General features: G+C 35.9%; 1 protein-coding gene and 1 pseudogene across 4 annotated transcripts in view; one reads left to right on the forward strand and one right to left on the reverse strand.

The window, feature by feature from the left end:
- The window catches only part of WAC (WW domain containing adaptor with coiled-coil), an 84,023-nt gene that overhangs the window by 42,752 nt on the left and 22,683 nt on the right, over window positions 1–18,588 (reverse strand). The window lies entirely within an intron of this gene.
- Window positions 15,040–15,882, forward strand: LOC140633260 (small ribosomal subunit protein eS1-like; annotated as a pseudogene).

Here is an 18,588-nt window from a genome sequence, read left to right on the forward strand (position 1 = left end):
CTAGACTTCACTACCACATCCTCAGAGTTGGAGATTAAGTCTTAATGCCATCTACAAATAACTGGAAAGAATGTGTAAGGTATACCTAGAATACTAAGTGAAAGATTTCAAGGACATCTGTCACCCTAAACTGCTATTCAAACTAATAAAAACAGATAGTAGTTAAGACTGAATAAAGTTCAGCAGTGGATCTCAAATTCCAGTATATTAAAATATAGATTTCAAGGCTGCATCTCACAGAGATTTTGATTTGCAGTATATGGGATGGGACCCCCAAGGTGTAAATTTTTAGTAAGATGTTTTTTTTTTTTTTTTTTTTATTTATTTATTTATGATAGTCACACCACAGAGAGAGAGAGAGAGGCAGAGACACAGGCAGAGGGAGAAGCAGGCTCCATGCACCGGGAGCCCGACGTGGGATTCGATCCCGGATCTCCAGGATCGCGCCCTGGGCCAAAGGCAGGCACCAAACCGCTGCGCCACCCAGGGATCCCAGTAAGATGGTTTTGATGTGGTTAGTATGTGAGCCACACTTTATTTTAAATGCTCTACTGTCTTCTGCAGTCTTTGGTCTTCCACTCATTAGTTCGAAACAAGAGACCACAAACAGTTAAAAATAAGGAGATTTTAGAAAGAAAAAACCACATCTATAATGAGTATTTTTACTCTAACATGTTTTCCTGACAAACCTTAAATTCTGCAAAATCACACTAAAACCAAGTCTTATGGAAAAAACAGAGTAGGAGAAAATCACTGCAAACTATGCAACTTTATTATAACCAGAGCTTTAACAAAAACTTGAACAGCACAGGCAAGCAGCTCAGCATGGTTATAAATTGTTTCAGGAGATACTAAAAACGCAAACAAAACAAAACAAAACAAAACAAAAAAACCCAAAAACAAACAAAAAAATTAGGGTAGAAATGAGGCTTGCTGAGGCTAAGAACACAAAAGTGAAGTTCTGAGCACTGTGGCTATCGTTAAAATGGACAGATAAAAAGTGTAACTTGCCACAGACAAAGCCATGCAAGGCTGGGAGAGCAGAACTGAATTTTCTTTAGAGATCTTGCCTGTGCAGCAGCTGGAGGAGAGCTTTTTCTTTTCTATTTGAAGGTTATAACCCTACTCCTGCTATTCTGATTCTCCTTGCCTAAAAAAAAAATTGCACATATGAACCAACACAGCTTCAGTTTATTGATGTCATTATCCAACTTACTAATTGTACATGAGCTAAATGGTGGTGGAAAAGCAAAATGTAGCTAACTAGACTATGTCTCCTGGTGAAAGTGGAAAGGATTAAGTAAGATAATGTGTCAACAATAGACTTTCATTTGACAGTGCCCTATAGTTGAATTACTCCCTCTAGGGTTGGTGTTATCCAAGTGATAGCCATTAGGCCAGCTACTAAGTACTTGAAATGTGGCTAATCTAAATTGAAATTTGCTGCATATGTAAAACACATACTGGATTCAAAGACTTAATACAAAAATAATGTAAAATAACAGCATATTAAAATTTTAAATGGATTACATGATGCACTATTTTCAACATATTAGATTAAATGGTATATATAATTAAAGTTAACTCCAGACATTGGCTAGTAGAAAATTTTAAATTGCATACATAGCTCACTGGACAGCACTGCTCCAGATGAAGTTGCCCATTGTCACCTTCACCTAATTAGCTGAGCCTAGAACCTAATTCTGCTTAACACAATATGCTACATTTTTTAGGACTATAACGGCTGTGAAAATTGTACTGTAGAGTACTTAGTTTTGTTTCAAACTTTTACCAAGATGTTTATCACTTGGAAAAATTTCATCACCAACAATAATGCCATACAATATATCTGCACTTTTATCTGTCATGAACAAATAGTAACAAGAAGATTCCTTTGTTAACAGACTAAGGACCAAAAATTAATAAACTAACAGAGATAAATCAAAGATGTAGCTTTCACTGAAAAAACTACTGCTGGGGCACCGTGGTTTTTCAGCTCAGGTCATGATCTCAAGCCCGGCCATGTGGCTCAGTTCTCAGCAAGGCGTGTGCTAGACATTCTCTCCCTCTGCTCTCCTACCCTGGGGCTCACATAAATGCATTCTTTCTCTTAAATAAATAAATCTATAAAAAAAAAGAAAAAAAAACAGCACTACCCTTTACCCTTTATCCCAAACGAATATGCACATATCTTTTTTGCACAGTGATACAAACTACTTTGTACAAAGTATGTATTACATACTTCCTTTGGAACAACCCACATCTTTCCTACTCTGGTATGTGTAGGTAATATGTTTATCTACAAACCAGAAATTAAATTTATAAAATACTTTAAGGGAAAGTACACATGCAAAAGAATAAAGCTAAGTTGGACTCTTCACACTATACACAAAAACTAATACAAAATGAATCACGGAGCTGAAACCCTAAGACTCTTATAAGAAAATACAGGCTTATTTCATCACCAAATTTCAAGTGAAAAAATTATATAAATTAGACTTCGTTGAAATTTAAGCTTTTCTTGCTTCAAAGGACATCATCAAGAAAGTGAGAAGTCAATCCAGAGCATAAACAGATTCGCAAATCCTATTCAAAGGACATTTATCTAGTTCTATTAGAAGAAACTCTTACAACTCAATAAAAGTAAACAGTACACTTTAAAAATGACTGAAAGATAACAAACATCTTTTCTAAGACAACATACAAATGACCAAAAAGCACATGAAAAGATGCTCATTAATATTAGCCATTAGGGATTTGACTATCAAACCTACAATGATACTACTCACAGCCACTTAGGTATTATAGTCAAAAGGACAGACTGTAACAAGTGTTGAAGATGTAGAGAGACCAAAACGCTCATACACACTGCTGTCGTGAATATAAAATATTCAGCTGCTTTGGGGAGATAGTCTGGCATTTCCTTAAAAGGTTAAACACATAGCCTTAAAAAGGTTAAAACACAGATTTACCATATGATCCAGTAATTCTACTTCTAGGTATATATCCAAGAGCAGTGAAAACATGTGCCCACACGTGTTCATGGTACATTACTCTTCATAGCCAAAGGATGGAAACAAGTCAAATGTCTGATTAACGAATATGTATTATTCAAAAATAAAAACGAACAAGTACTGTCACAAGATGACATGGATGAACCCTAAAAATATTATGCTGAGTCCAATAAACCAGTCACAAAAGACAACATATTGTAGGATTCCACTTAAAAACATCCTCCACAATAAGCCCATCTATAGAGATAGGAAAGAGATTGCCTAAGGCTGGGGGCAAAGTGAAAGCTATAGGGTTTCTTTTTGTGTGATCAAATTGTTCTAAAACTGATTGTGATGACACCTGCACAACTGGGAATAATACATTAAAAACCACTGAACTGCAAACTTTAAATTGGTAAACTTTACGAGAGGTGAAGTACACATCAACAAAACTGTTAAAAAAAAAAAAAGTACCATACATGTGACTTTGACTTGTCTAGCTTAGATTCCCATTTCATCATTTTTCAAACTCTAATATCCTATGAGATGCTTTAAATAAAAAACTGTCACATGGTCATGTAAATCTGGAAAAAGTGGAGTATGATATTCTCCTATAGAAAATTTTAAAGGACCTAAGAATTACTGAAGTAAACAAACTTTAACCTGGGAAAAAAATAAAGAGAATTAAGTACTGACACATGACAAACATATATGAATCATAAAAACACAATGTTAAGTCAAAGAGGCCAGTCACAAAGACTATATATAATCCATTTATACGAAATGTCCAATATACAGTCCATGCAGCATGAAGATGGAAGGGAAAAAAAAGTCCAAAATAGAAAACTCTCATCAGGATACATAGATGATCAGTGGGTGGGGAGTGGGCAGGGAAAAGAAATAGGGAGTGACTACTAATAGGTATGGTGCTTTTGGTGGGAGTGGGGGTGGTACGTGACTATACCTCAAATTTTAAAAAATAGACATGTGAAATGACCAGTGAGATAAACACTCAATCCTGTAACCTGGGACTTCAGTCCAGATTTTGCCTCTGCCTAATAATAAAAGTGAAGGAGGTCACTTAACTTTTTTTTTTTTTTACCCTCTAAAACAGATTTCCCCTCAACCACCTCCTACTACGTGCCATTACCATTTCAAATCACTATTTCATTTAAGGCACAAATCATAATGTAAAATTATCCTGTTTGTCCATTTCATATTGTCCCTCTATTCTACTACGAGAGAAAAACTCCTGGAACAGAGGGACTTTTGTCTGTTACGTCATGGCTATAATCCCTGTGATTACAACAGTGCTTGGGTCTGTCAGTAGACTAAAATATAATGGGAAAAGTGCTTTTCCCAAAATCATGAAGTATTAGAAGGAAAAAAAGCTGCATATTATAGCAGAGGTATCTCAAAGAAAACATGGGGTTTTCCCTTATAGGTAAGACATTTTTGATACTGCTCTTGAGTGTCTCTGTACACTGCACACAACATTATCTATCCAAAAATTCCCATCTGTCTGCTACTTAGTCATCCTGCCTGTGTTGAGACACTCAAGGTGGTTGCAGTTTTGTATATAGCTACTGGTCATCTACCATTGGACACTGAGTCTAGGTGTTAAAGGGTTGTCTATTAAAGAGAAAGTAAACATTGGCACACTGCCTAAGTCAATTTTATATACATTAAGTAGCAGATGCAAATGTTGCTTACTATAAGGTATTTTAAAAATTAAAACAGAAGCTCAATAATTAGGAGAGAAGAAGCTCAATAGATCCTATTGGCTGATAATGTTTAACCGATGTATCAACTTTATGGCAACATTCTTTGGACAAATATTACATCCCTTTTCACTCTCCCTTCAATCCTATGTGGCCATTTTCTCACCAGATTCCTTGTCCAATCATAACCCTAGCCAGATTTAGATTATATAGGTTTATTTAGGAACAGTTTCAAACTTTCAAGGAAAAAGAAATTCCTATAATGTATCTGTTCCAGAAACAGATTCAGTCATAAAAGAAACAACTACAGGGCACCTGTAGTGGCTTAGTTAATCATCTGCCTTTGGCTCAGGTCATAATTTCAGGGTCCTGGGATCGAGCCCCATGTCAGGCTCCCTGCTCATCAGGGAGTCTGCTTCTCCCTCTCCCCTTGTGCTCTGTATCTCTCTCAAATGGAAAAAAAAAAAAAAAAAAAAAAAAAAAAACCCAAAAAACAAAAAAACCCCAAACTATAAAGTCCTCACAAAGATAACAAGAACCACAGAGCAATACAGAATTAAGAGAATTTACAACTATATACATACCTCAGGCCAAGAACGCACAAAAGTTGAATACTGAGAGACTTGCATGAATACAAATCTTGAATGCTTATTTCTTAAAAAGATTTATTTATTTTAGAAAGAAAGAGCAGGCAAATGAGAAGGGGGAGGGGCAGAAGGAAAGAGAATCTAAAGCAGACTCCCCACTGAAATCTTGACCTCACAATCAAGAGTTGGACACCTAACTCACTGAACCACCCAGGTATCCTTGAATGCTAATTTTGAAAAGCAGATAGTGAGAAACCATTTGATAAAATTTAAGCAGACTTTTGACAACAAATTACGATCTATAGGAATAAGTAGACGTTTCCTTATTATGAAAAAGATGAACTTCAAAAAGGGATGAGCTTTACATAGTGATCATTTATCATAAACTAATACCTTTCAATACCAAGAACCTCCCCAATCAAGTATTTTTCCTTTTTAACCACTCTTTTGGAAATGTCATAACTTACCTTTCTAAAATAAAGAACAGGTAATATTACACTCAGAATCTAGAAAAACTTCAAGAAAAAGAACTCTAATCTCTTAGGCTTTTTTCTACATGTACTTTTAATATTCAAAAGTAGAATCATACTACTTTAATGCATGGATTTTCCTACTTAAAATTCAGAGCCATTTTCCCTCATCAATAAAAGTGGTTCTACTACATCATCATTTTTAATGGCAACATTATACATCACATTGCATGCATATACCATAATATGTAATCAAAGAAATGGTTACCATTTATCTAGGTGTTGGAATTTCCAACCCAGCAAAGAACCATAAAAGAGTCATCTTAAGAGACTACTTCCAGGGGTGTATAGGTGGTTCAGCTGTTTGGGTGTCTGCCTTCAGCTCAGGTACTGGGATCAAGCCCCTCATTGGGCTTCCTGCTCAGTAGGGAGACTGCTTCTCCCTCTCCCACTTCCCCTGCTTGTGCTCACTCTCTACCAAATTAATAAATAAAAAAAATTTTTTTTAAAAGAGACTACTTCCAAACTAATTTTAAAAGCCAGTGATACAAGGATTCATATAGCACAAAAATAGGGCAATAAAAATTACATTAAAAGCAGACTTCCAGAAAGATAACAGCATAAGCATGTTTCTGTATTTGCCCTCTGTAAAACCTATCCAAATTAGAGGGAAGAAAAGAAAATTTAATCAAACCCAACAATGGAATAGTTACAACCCAATAAACTGGCATTGACAAATGGTTTAAGGAGAAAATTAAAATTCATACACAGCACAGAAAAATTACTAAAGACCAACACCCAATTCCTCTAAAGTCTAACGTTACATGCATACTTTAAAAACTATGGCAGGCAGAAGAGCTGGGAGAGAAAGGTCGTTTGGCCCATAGACTTTTTGGCCCAACTGAGCAGAGAACTACTTGAAACGGGAGGGAGGGCCCCACCATTCTAAACCTTTGCCTAGAGTCCAAGAGTGAGCTCTGAGAGGAGAGTTCATCACATACAGAAAAAACAATGAATGAATTGCCCTTTCCCACATTATTATCACTCTCCTCTTAATAGACACTTCTCTTACCCTTTTCTCTGATCTTTAGGCAGATTATAAGCAATTAACTTCTAAGGATACGTTAATGTAGTGTCCAGGAGAATAAGAAACAGAGTCAGAGAACTGAATCACTCTGCATATATACATTCGCATATATCTATATATACAGATGTACAGATACTCAAATTTACTCAACACAAGAACATACATAGAAAACATCCTACACAGGGCCTGTACAGAGACGAAAGTGATGGTATATTAACATTAATATGGTGAAGAAAATAATTTGAAAGAAGTATCAGGAAGCTGATAATTTTTAGACAAATTCTGTTCTATTTTAAACAGGAATTCTATGAAACAAGAGATAAAAGGATAAAATAAGGCGTGGGGGAACTGGAAGAAGTAAGAGGAAGAACTTAAAGATGAAATCATCAAAGAAACAAATACTACATTTGAAGTAATAAAAAAAAAAAAAAAAAGCTTCCTGAAATATAGGAAGCTCTCAACCTGGAGATCGAAGGGGGTCACCATGTACCGGGAAAAATAAAGAACGAATAAAACTGAAACATTATCTTCATAGTCCGGTGAAGCTGTTGAAATTTAAAAAAAAAAATTCTTAACGCATTTAGGCAGAAGAAGTATACCACTTATAAAACAAAAATGCTAGAATACAAAGTAGTAATGTCTTGTGCTAAGAGAAAAAAAATGGATGGGATCCAGAAAATTATTTTTCCAACTAGGATGCTATTTATATATAACAACAATAGGAGGACTTATCAAATATTTAAGAATTCAAAAAATCAAAGCACTTATAACTTGGGGATGGGATTATTAACAAATAACAAAAATCGTAAGAAAAATCCAGCAAATCTGCAAATTGAAGCTATACTTCTAATACAGCAGTGTGCACTAAATGCACCTAAACTCACCTGGCTTAATATGTGGAATCAACAGCCACTTAGGATTACTGTTTATCTTGAGGATTTTTATGCCAAATGACTGACATTATATATCAAATATTAATTTCCTCAAAATATACTCTTTAAATTTTTCCTTTATTGTTATTTTAATTCATAAAAGCATTCTATAACAACCAACCCTACACACACACACAGTACTTATTTGACAAATACTGAACAGCAAATGCTCAAGATGGTAAAAGACACTTACAGAATCAAACGGAACTCATTCTTCCCTGGAGTTTTACTTAGTTTCCCAAACTTAACTAGGTACCAACAGAAACCCGAGGTGCTTTTTAAAACTGTTAATATTTCTGGTCCCATATCACCCCTTTTAATAAGGAGTACTTTCAGATTTGTTTGTTTGAACTTCCTAGGTGATTGATAGATACTTGCCAAAGCTACAACATATACTGTAACTTCTTCAAGCCTCCTTATCTTCAAGGCAGATTAAATAACATCCAGTAAATTTTACCATTTACTGTATTTTATCCTATTGCCAAGTTTTTTGACAATTGTAGTTTGGTAGGTATTGGCACTCTGGTATGTCAGATTCTAGATTGTGTCACTAGATTTGAACACAATTTTAAAATCTCTTAAAAATACAGTAGCAGCAAAATATACTTCTGTGAAAAAAGAACAACTCAAGAGTTTGGTAAGTTAAAAATTAGCTTAAATATATTAAATGAATAGTATATTTGTCCCAATGAATATACTGACCAAATATGAAAATACAGGTTATCCAGAAAAATTGTATATATTATTTTCTGAGCAAAGGAGAAAGCAAATAGATACATTTACCATCACTCTACATTGGATATAAATATTGAAGCCTTAAACTAGCATATAGTAATTAAGCCTCTCCTTAAAAAAATTCAGATACTTGTGTAATGACTTACAGAAGAATGTGAAGACGACCATCAATGAGAATTAAATTCTGGTTAATAGTAATGATTTATAGTAATATAGTTCAATGACTGAGGACAGTAAGTAAACAGTTCCCTACTTATAATTGTCATTAAAAAGTTAAAGCAGCTAACAAAGAAAAGCTGTTTCACACAAAAATGTGTATGTGAATGCACAGCTAGTTGGTTAAAAGCCCCAAACTGCAAATCACCCAAATGTCCTTCAACAGGTGAACAGTTCAACAAACTGAAGTGCATCATACCATAGACTACCCTGAGCAATGCAACAGAAATCCATCATGGATATATACCCCCTTGGTTCTCTAGGGAATTACGCTGTGTGAAAAAAAACTCAACCTCAAAAAGTTACACAGTATGCTTCTATTTACATAACACTCTTGAAATGACAAAATTCTAATGATTGCAAGACACTAGCTAGCTTGCTAGAGTTCAGGGAAGAATGGAAGGAGAGAGACGGTTGTGGCTATAAAAAGCACAAGATATTAACTGTGATCAAACTGTGATGAGCTGTTCTGTATCTAGACTGTGGCAGTAGTTAATCTATTACTGTGTTAATCTCATGTTAATCTATTCATGTGATAAGACTGTATGAAACACAAACACACATACATCACATGCAAAACTGGTAAAAATCTGAATAGGGCCAGTGGATTGTGAAGAAGGACAGAATGTCACCACAAAATATGCCACTTTGGCATGTACTAAAAGACCTATGTGTATGGCAAAGCAAAATTCTATTACAAACATCTGCTCTTCTTATGATGCTGTGAGTTGCCCTCCTTCCCCTACAAAGCTCCAGGCTCCATGCCATTCCTTAGCTCAGGTTGTCTCATATAACTCAACTGCCAGACTCGCCCTAGAGTCCAATGTTTGGGGCACTTGTACAAAATTAATTTGTTTTCCTCCTACTAATTGGTTTTATGTCAAAGAACTTTAGAAAGAAAAAATTTTCCACCCCTACTATTGTAACTATGTCAAACTACTGGTTTTGATAATAATATACTATAGTTATGCCATGTTATTTACATAAAGGCAAACTGGATAAAAGGTACACACTCTGTAGTATTTTTTGCTGGAAGGGCAATTTTATTATTGCTCCTCACTAGCCCCACTAAAGTTCCTCATCTCCATGAAGTATGTTTTCGGTTTAATCATCCTGGTCACTCATCTAACCTCCACATTCTCCATCTGTCACCTTCAAAATCAGTCGTTTTGCCATGCAGAGAAAACACCAGTATCAGCCAATCACACCAACAAACTCTATACTATTCCTTTCCCACTGCTCTTGCTCCTTGAGTTTTCATTTTTCCCTTTTTTTCCCCCTACAATTCTAGGTTTGGTACCATTTCAGAAAGACTTTATTCAAATAATGTTTTACTGTAATTCTCCTTAAAAATAGAGTAATCTCAAAAAAAAATAGAGTAATCTCTTTTGTTGCTATCATTAAATTGCCATAAATTTTTTTAAAAGTTAAGACAGTTCAGGTTAGGCTTACTGTGAAATTCCCAAATCTAACTGACTAGTGCTAGCATTTTAAGAGTTAAATTCTATTCAATATTATCAATGAAAGAAAAAACAGTGCCACATTTAACGTTCCCTTTTTCGTATTATTTTTAAACCCAAAATCTCATGTGTTCTACCTCTAGAACACAATCACAAAGCTTGGCTCTAAAACAAAATAAGAAATATTAGGTATTACTAAACATTCCAAATATAGGAAAAGAGATTACTTGAAAAAAGTAATTCTGAAAGAATATAGTTCTTTGTGCCTAAATCAAACAGATTTTTGCTCAAAACAGAAAGAATCATAAAACAGATAAAGTAAAATACTTTGATTACCTTGAACACATTAGGGATTGTTACAGATTTCAGGTACCTTATTCCATTTAATCCTCAAGGAAATTTACAGGGGGAGTAATAAAAGTAAGTATTTTAGGGGTGCCTGGATAGCTCAGTCAATTAAGCGTTTGACTCAGTTTTGGCTCAGGTCGTATCTCAGGGTGGTGAGATTGAGCCCTGCCTCCTTGGGCTCCAGGCAAGATTCTCTCCCTCTCCTCCTCCTGCCCCCTTGCGCACAAGCGTGGCTCTAAAATAAATAAATCTTTTTTTAAAAGCCTATTTTACAGCTCAAAATTTATTTTTTTAAAAATATTTTATTTATGAGAAATAGAGAAGCAGAGACATAGGCAGAGGGAGAAGCAGACTCCCTGCGGGGAGCCCAATGCAGGACTCTATCCCAGGACCCCAGGATCACTCTGTGAGCCAAAGGCAGCCGCTCAACCACTGAGCCAATCAGGTGCCCCAATTTTATTAATTTTTGTTACCTTTCTCATCTCCTAAAGTATTTTAAGTTATATTCAAATTCAGAAACTACTATTGACCATAACATTATTTTCTCATTAAATCACCATATATTTCAGCAACTATTATGTGTAAGAACAAGACACACCAGATCAAAAGTATAAGGTAAATATAAATAGTGAAATCATTCTATTTGAATCAGATTTTCTTTTTTTTTTTTTTTTTTTGAATCAGATTTTCAATTAATGTCACCACCCTCAAGGAGCTTGGGGGAAAAAAACACTGAAAATATCTATGAGGAAACAACTCAAATGTCTGCAACATATCATGTATCACAATCAGTTCCTAGTTCTCTGTTCCCCTATCCTCTCATGCTAACCCTTCCCCAACCATGCCCATTCCAAAAAAAAAAAAAAAAAAAGATTCTCATATAAAAATCTAGAGGGGGAAGCCATATTTCACTCACCATCCCACCTGATGAAAAAACTTAGAAGTTCTGCAATCCTTGTTTACCCCTTAGGGTCAAACTCCATTAAAATACAAACATATCCAAACACCCTAACGTAAATTATTTTTAAACTACTGTTTTAAAAACACCACTTAGGAGTATCTGGGTGGCTCAGTTGGCTAAGTGTCTGCCTTCAGCTCAGGTCATAATTTGAGTCCTGGGATCCAGCCTCGTGTAGGGCTTTCTGATGAGCAGGGAGTCGGCTTCCCCCCTCACTCTCCCAAATAAATAAAATTTTCAAAAAAGTTTTTATTTTTTTATTTTTTAAAGATTTTATTTATTTATTAATGAGAATACACAGAGAGGAGAGAGAGAGGCAGAGACACAGGCAGAGGGAGACGCAGGCTCCATGCAGGGAGCCTGACATGGGATTCGATCCCGGGTCTCCAGGATCAGGCCCTGGGCTATAGGCGGCGCTAAACCGCTGAGCCACCTGGGCTGCCCTCAAAAAAGCTTTTAAAACACCATTTACAAGTGAACTTTTCCTTTCTAGTTGAATTTTATCAAAAGATAATTTTAGATAAAGCCTACATAAGAAAGTCAAATTCATAGAAATGACAAAAGGATAATTTTAGGAAAGGGGCAGGGCTGGGGGTGGGATGTCCAGAGGATAGTATGATTGAAAAAGGGTAGTACCCAAGAAGTTTCCTTTATTTTAAGAATGTATTTCAAATTAAGTGGGGAGCATACAGTTCTGAAGAACAGATCATTACCTTTCATTACTGTTCCTTTGACATCTATCATTTCATATTAAAAGAATATACTTTGACAAATGGTTTTTAAAGTCTCTAAGAAGAATCATTCCAAAACAAAATCCTACCCAGAACAGATATCTAGAAGAAATAATAGTAGAGTTGGTCTCTCCTCCCTTGCTCCTCCTAACAGTAACCTGCAAGGTACTTTTTTGCAGAACACCAATGGCACCAAAATGGCAACTTCAAAGCATGAAGGACACCGATTTAGCAACTATAGTTTCAAATAAATCTTCCTTCAACTTAAAAAATGGTGTTACTGTGATCTCTCCAGCTATAATTAAATGACAAAGAATAATCAGTATATAACACTGTAATAGTAATAAGCTGCCCTCTTAGTATCAATGAACTGTTAATGCTCTGATCTAAGGCCACTCTTCTATTTTGTATACTAAATCTCAACACTGCTCCAGCAATTGCCTCTTTGTAATATCCTACTCTGCTATATCAGTTTATCAGCATATCAATATACTTTAATGGCTCTCATAAAGGAAAGGGGAAGGGAGGAAATGAGGAATGGATGGGAAGGGAAAAGGGGAAAAGGAAAAGAAAGGAAAAGAAATGAAAAGAGAAAGAGAAATCCCTTTCCTTTAACCTACATCCTACTCTAAAAGCCATACTTTTGTTGTCTATTCCTTTTATTCGAAAACTGGTGCCAGATCTCACATTATCCAACCAACTGGCAGACCTAGACGTAAGTCATCCACACACATCCTGGAACACTTTCTTCATTTGGTTTCCAGGAGATATTCTGCCTAAGGTTCTCTTCTACTCCACTGGCTGCTCCTTCCCAATCTCTTTGCTAGTTACTCCTCCAATCCCTGAACCTGCAGCTCTTTGTTCATGGCAGAGGTATGCAAATGATTTGCTAGTTGAATCTGATCACACCCATTCCTTTACGAAATGCCAAAGCTCCACCACACTACATTAGCTGAGTGGGGGTATTTGCAAGAGACCTTATGGCTGCAAAGTTGAAAATATTTACTCACCTTCTATAGTCTGGGTGAAATCTGGTCTTATGGTTTTAAATTCACTCTATATGCTAACGTCTCCAGCTCAATCTCCTTGAATTCCAGACCCAAGTCATCTGCCTACTCCACATCTCCCTTTGATGTCTGAACAGGATTCTCTAAGACAACCCAAACCCACAAAACTCACAATTCTACCCATATTCCAAACTTTTTGTTGTTTAGTTGTTCTTGACCTCAATAAACGAAAATTCCAGCTTACAAATACTTAGGTGAAAACTTTTGGAAGTCATTTTTCACTTCTAGTTTATCTGTTGATTCTTTCAAAATACATCCAGAATCACACCACTTCTATTTTATCATCCTAATCCAAGCCACTACTCTCTCTTTCAGCAAATCCAACAATGTCCTAAGTGATATCTCATTGTTGCTGCTTCTCTTATCCAGATAGATTAAGTCACTCAATATCCTCCAATGGTTCTTCATCTTATTCAAAGTAGAAGCCCAAATCCTTTCAAAAGCCTACAAACAAGGCCCTGCTTGATCTGGCCCTTGCCTCACCTCTTGAACTCATCAACTTCTATCACTTCCTCACCCTAAAAGCCTCCATCATCCATAGCTACCTTGCTTGTTCAAGCATATCAAACATGTTCTCATGTGATGCCCTTGCCATTTACTGATCTCTGCCTGGAACAAACTTTCTTCACCCCATAGTCACATGCCTACCCTTCCTCATTTCTATATAGCAACCCTTCCAAAATTTCTTTATAACAACCTCTACTTCCCTAGATTATTTTATTTCCTCTTATTCAGCTTTATTTTTCCATGAGGCATTACTTTTCTCTAACTCATATTATTGGTTTATTATCTCTCTCCCGTGAATGTCAATTTCTTAAGGGCAGATTTAACTATCTAGTTGTCTGTGGTATCCAGAGTGCCTGGCACATAAAACATGCCCAATATACTTGTATGTGCTACATCAATCTCTTACTGAAAATATCATGTTTTTCCTTACATTTTCTTACTTTACATATTCATTTGCTATAGTAAATTCATGTTGGTTGATCTGTACCAATGCACTACTACAGATTGCTTGATCTCTTCTAACTTTGTTTCTAGTCAACCTTTCACTTCTAGGTGCCTGCCAACTGCATCAATTAAAAAGTTTACAGTGTATAAAAATTTTGCTTCACTTTTTGCAGTGTCTTTAAAATCCCCAGGGCAGTCCTACCTTAGGATTCCTTAAACTTCTTGAATGCAGATTTTTATTGATTCTGAAACCAATTCAGTATTTTTTTTACTTGCTTTTGTTAATATAACTGTAGTCTTTGACACAACGGAGTGCAGTAATAAGGACCAAGGAGAAGAAGAAAATTCTTAAAACTTACACAGGTTGGTCTGCTCATATAAAACTTATTTTTATATAAAAAAAAAAAAAAAGCAGACTGCTGGGGTGCCTAGGTGCTCAGTCAGTTTAGCGTGGGACTCTTGATCTCAGCCTAGGTCTTGATCTCAGAGTTGTGAGAATTCAAGCCCCGCACAGGAAAAAAAGAAGAGGAAAAAAAGTAGATTGCTGCATATAACACTGAAGAACCAAGTAGAGTAGCAGCAGGAAAAAAATGAAGAAAAATAATTTCACAGAGGTAAAATTTTATCTCTTAAGACTGAGCTTGCTAAATCTCATATACCTTATTTAGGTAATGAGAGCACTTTATGAAGCTAACAGTCTTATAATGCTGTTATATACTGCCTCAAAATGACGCATACTGGCATTGAAAATGCATTAAATTATGCCTAACAGAGAGCAGCGCTATGGCGGTTGGCAAGAACAAGCGCCTTACGAAAGGCGGCAAAAAGGGAGCTAAGAAGAAAGTGGTTGATCCATTTTCTAAGAAAGATTATTGGTATGATGTGAAAGCACCAGCTATGTTCAATATAAGAAATATTGGAAAAACACTAGTCACAAGAACTCAAGGAACCAAAATTGCGTCTGATGATCTCAAGGGTCGCGTTTTTGAAGTTAGCCTTGCTGATCTGCAGAATGATGAAGTTGCATTTAGGAAATTCAAGCTAATCACTGAGGATGTGCAGGGCAAAAACTGCCTAATTTCCATGGCATGGATCTTACCCATGACAAAATGTGCTCCATGGTCAAAAAATGGCAGACCATGATTGAAGCTCATGTTGATGTGAAGACTACCGATGGTTATTTGCTTCGACTATTTTGTGTTGGTTTTACTAAAAAACGCAATAATCAGATTCAGAAGACTTCTTACGCTCAGCACCAACAGGTCCGCCAAATCCAGAAAAAGATGATGGAAATCATGACCCGAGAGGTGCAAACAAATGACTTGAAAGAAGTGGTCAATAAATTGATTCCAGACAGCATCGGAAAAGATATAGAAAAAGCTTGTCAGTCTATTTATCCACCCTATGATGTTTTTGTTAGAAAAGTAAAAATGCTGAAGAAGCCCAAGTTTGAATTGGGAAAACTCATGGAGCTTCATGGTGAAGGTAGTAGTTCTGGAAAAGCTACGGGGGATGAGACCGGTGCTAAAGTTGAACGAGCTGATGGATATGAACCACCAGTCCAAAAATCTGTTTAAAATTCAGACATTTAATGGTGACAAATAAAAACATATTTGTGATGTTTAATTTCTTATCATTCTTTTTAAATAATCAGGCTCGGTGAAGCAGATGTTCTGAACTGACAGTGCGAACTTTTCAGAACTGTTGTATGGATCTTATCCATTGCTCTTGGCTACTAAATAGCTGCAAAAGGGTAGTGATCTATTTTAAGCTGTAGTGATCTGGATGGAAGTATTCTAGATGGTTAATAAAAGGAAACTTTTTTTTAACGTGAAAAAAAAAATTATGCCTAACAGTTTATAAGTCAATTACACAGGTACTCAAAGCTAATTTCTAAACACCTCAGGCTATAAGTACCTGTTTTTACTAGAAAAAGACGGTTTCAAGTTAAATAATTTTAACTTTAAACAGTCTTTTCAGAAACATAACCTAAGTATCCAATTGCCAGTCCCAAATGTTAGGATAATTTCCAACTTAAAACTGTTATACACTAAATGGATTAAAGCAGCAAAGTTTTCACAACAAAACTGTGAGAAGGTAGGAAAAAAAATAGCCAACCTCAACCCAAAATAACCCATTCACATTCAGGCTAAAACTGAGTGCTAATGTAAAACAGTTCACAATGACTATAACACACATCAAATTTCTTGATGCAACTAAAACACTAACACAAAAGAGGCATTTCCCTTGAAATGCCTTGAAAGGGGTTTGTAAACCCTTAATACATTATGTTTCTGTGGTTTGAATCAAAGAGTAGTCCCAAGGTTCTCTAGTGTAATCCCAAGTAACAAAATGTCATTAAGAATTAGAAGGCACACAAATACCGGCAACTCCTACTGGATCCAAAATCAGTCCAAAAATGTTCATACTTGACTCCGGAAAAAAAAAAGGGTACTTCTGCACTCTTAAAGAATCTGTTGTCTTAGCATCAATATTATATAACTTAGAATTGTTTTTTAAGTTTTAAATATATTTAAATTAAATGTCAAGTTTTAAATTAAAGTCCATCCCAAACTTTCTGCCACTAATCAATCACACCATGGAATTCTTAATTCCTCTATTCCATTATAATTTTATCCCTCTTATAGCACAAAGCAGTGGTTGTCAAACTTTTATGTGCATCAACATCACTTCCAGGAGCATGTAAATATGCAAACATCCAGGTTTTGTAACCCAGAGGTTCTCTGATTCAGTTGGTTACTGAGTAGGACTGGGTGGCATTTTTAAACACCCCAAGGATTCTGGAACAAGTGGTTCTGGAACATTTGCACATGCTTCTGACCATAGGTGAGGAAAGAAGTTGGAATGTTACTCTAAAAATGTAATAAACACAGATTTCTCTGAAATAAAGTACGTTCTGAAAAACACCAAAAAAAAAAAAAAAAAAAAAAAGATTAGTTAAGGTTACTAGCAGTATATTTTATAGTAGATGTTCACCTTCTGCTAAAATAGAAAAAAAACTAGACTCTAAGTTACTAAATTGGATTTTAGTTCTCTGGCAGGAGAAATAAGATTCATGAGAAACCAACCATTTGAACCATCTGTTGCTGTCCCAGATAAGAACCACAGTACCACAGACGTTACTGTAATCATTTTGATTATTCCATTCAATTATTTCTCTTTAATAATTACTCTTAATCACACATTTTTAAAACACTGAGAATAGAAGATACCAGAGATATCCAATAAGAAGGAAAAGTAAAGACAAACTGTGAGGCAGGAAAGTGAATTAAATGCTCATGAAACTACAAGGATGTCAGTATGGTTAAAGCTGAGCAAATGAAATGTAAAATGAAACAAAGTCAGAGAGGTAACACTGGGAAAAAGCAATGAATCACTTTGGGCCACTGTAAGGACACCTAAGAACGTTCTGAGTAGAGGAGCAATTTGATAGGACTGCTGCATGGAGAAGAAACTGAAGAGCTAGAACGTAAGAAAGCAGAAAGACTGGTTAAGGAGGCTCAAGATTATTGGCCTGAGCAACCGAGAGGCTGCATTTACTATTTAACAAAGTACAGAAAACTGGGAAAAGCAGGTTAGAGAGGGGAAAATGAGAAGCTAAGTTTTGGACACTACCATATAATCACCATAAATGAAGTGTTACATATGATAACAGATGGGCTAATAAACCTAGATTGGTAACTGGGAAGCTAGAGGAAGTTAACTTCTACCTAAATCCAAGCCTAAAAAACAGGAAGGAATTAACTAGGCAAAAGGGGCTGGAGGAGAGATCATATTCTAAAAGGAAACAGCATGTGTGAAGTACCCATGTGTGAGAGAACTCATTATCTTCAAAGAACTGAAGCATATAGGAGTGCTAGAAAATTAGGAGATGTAGCAAGCTGTTCAGTCAAACACTTTTACTTTATCTTAAGGGCAGTGGGAAGACTTTGAAAGATTTTTACATAAAGAATGAGCAAACATACTTTCCTTAAAAGGTGATTCTGGCTATGGTGGGGAAAGTGAACTGTAGGGGAGGGGAAGGGAGAGGAGTATGCTAGTGCTTTAATTCAAGCAAAAGATGATCAGGGTCTGAGTTAGAAAAAAATGAATGGATTCAAAAGCTGCTTCAGAGGCAAGATCTAAGAGACTCATTGAGTGGATATTGGGGATAAGGGAGGATAATGGCATTAAGAAAGTCAAGAGCTAAAGAAAGGAAACCAGGATGCAAAGAGAACTGAAGTTCATACAACTGGTAAATACATAATGAGGATGTTTCACCCAAGCCTCAGGGCTCATTCCATTCCACAGCTACATGAACCTATACAACAT

Source organism: Canis lupus, chromosome 5 (genome assembly GCF_048164855.1).
Source record: "Canis lupus baileyi chromosome 5, mCanLup2.hap1, whole genome shotgun sequence".
NCBI lineage: Eukaryota > Metazoa > Chordata > Mammalia > Carnivora > Canidae > Canis > Canis lupus.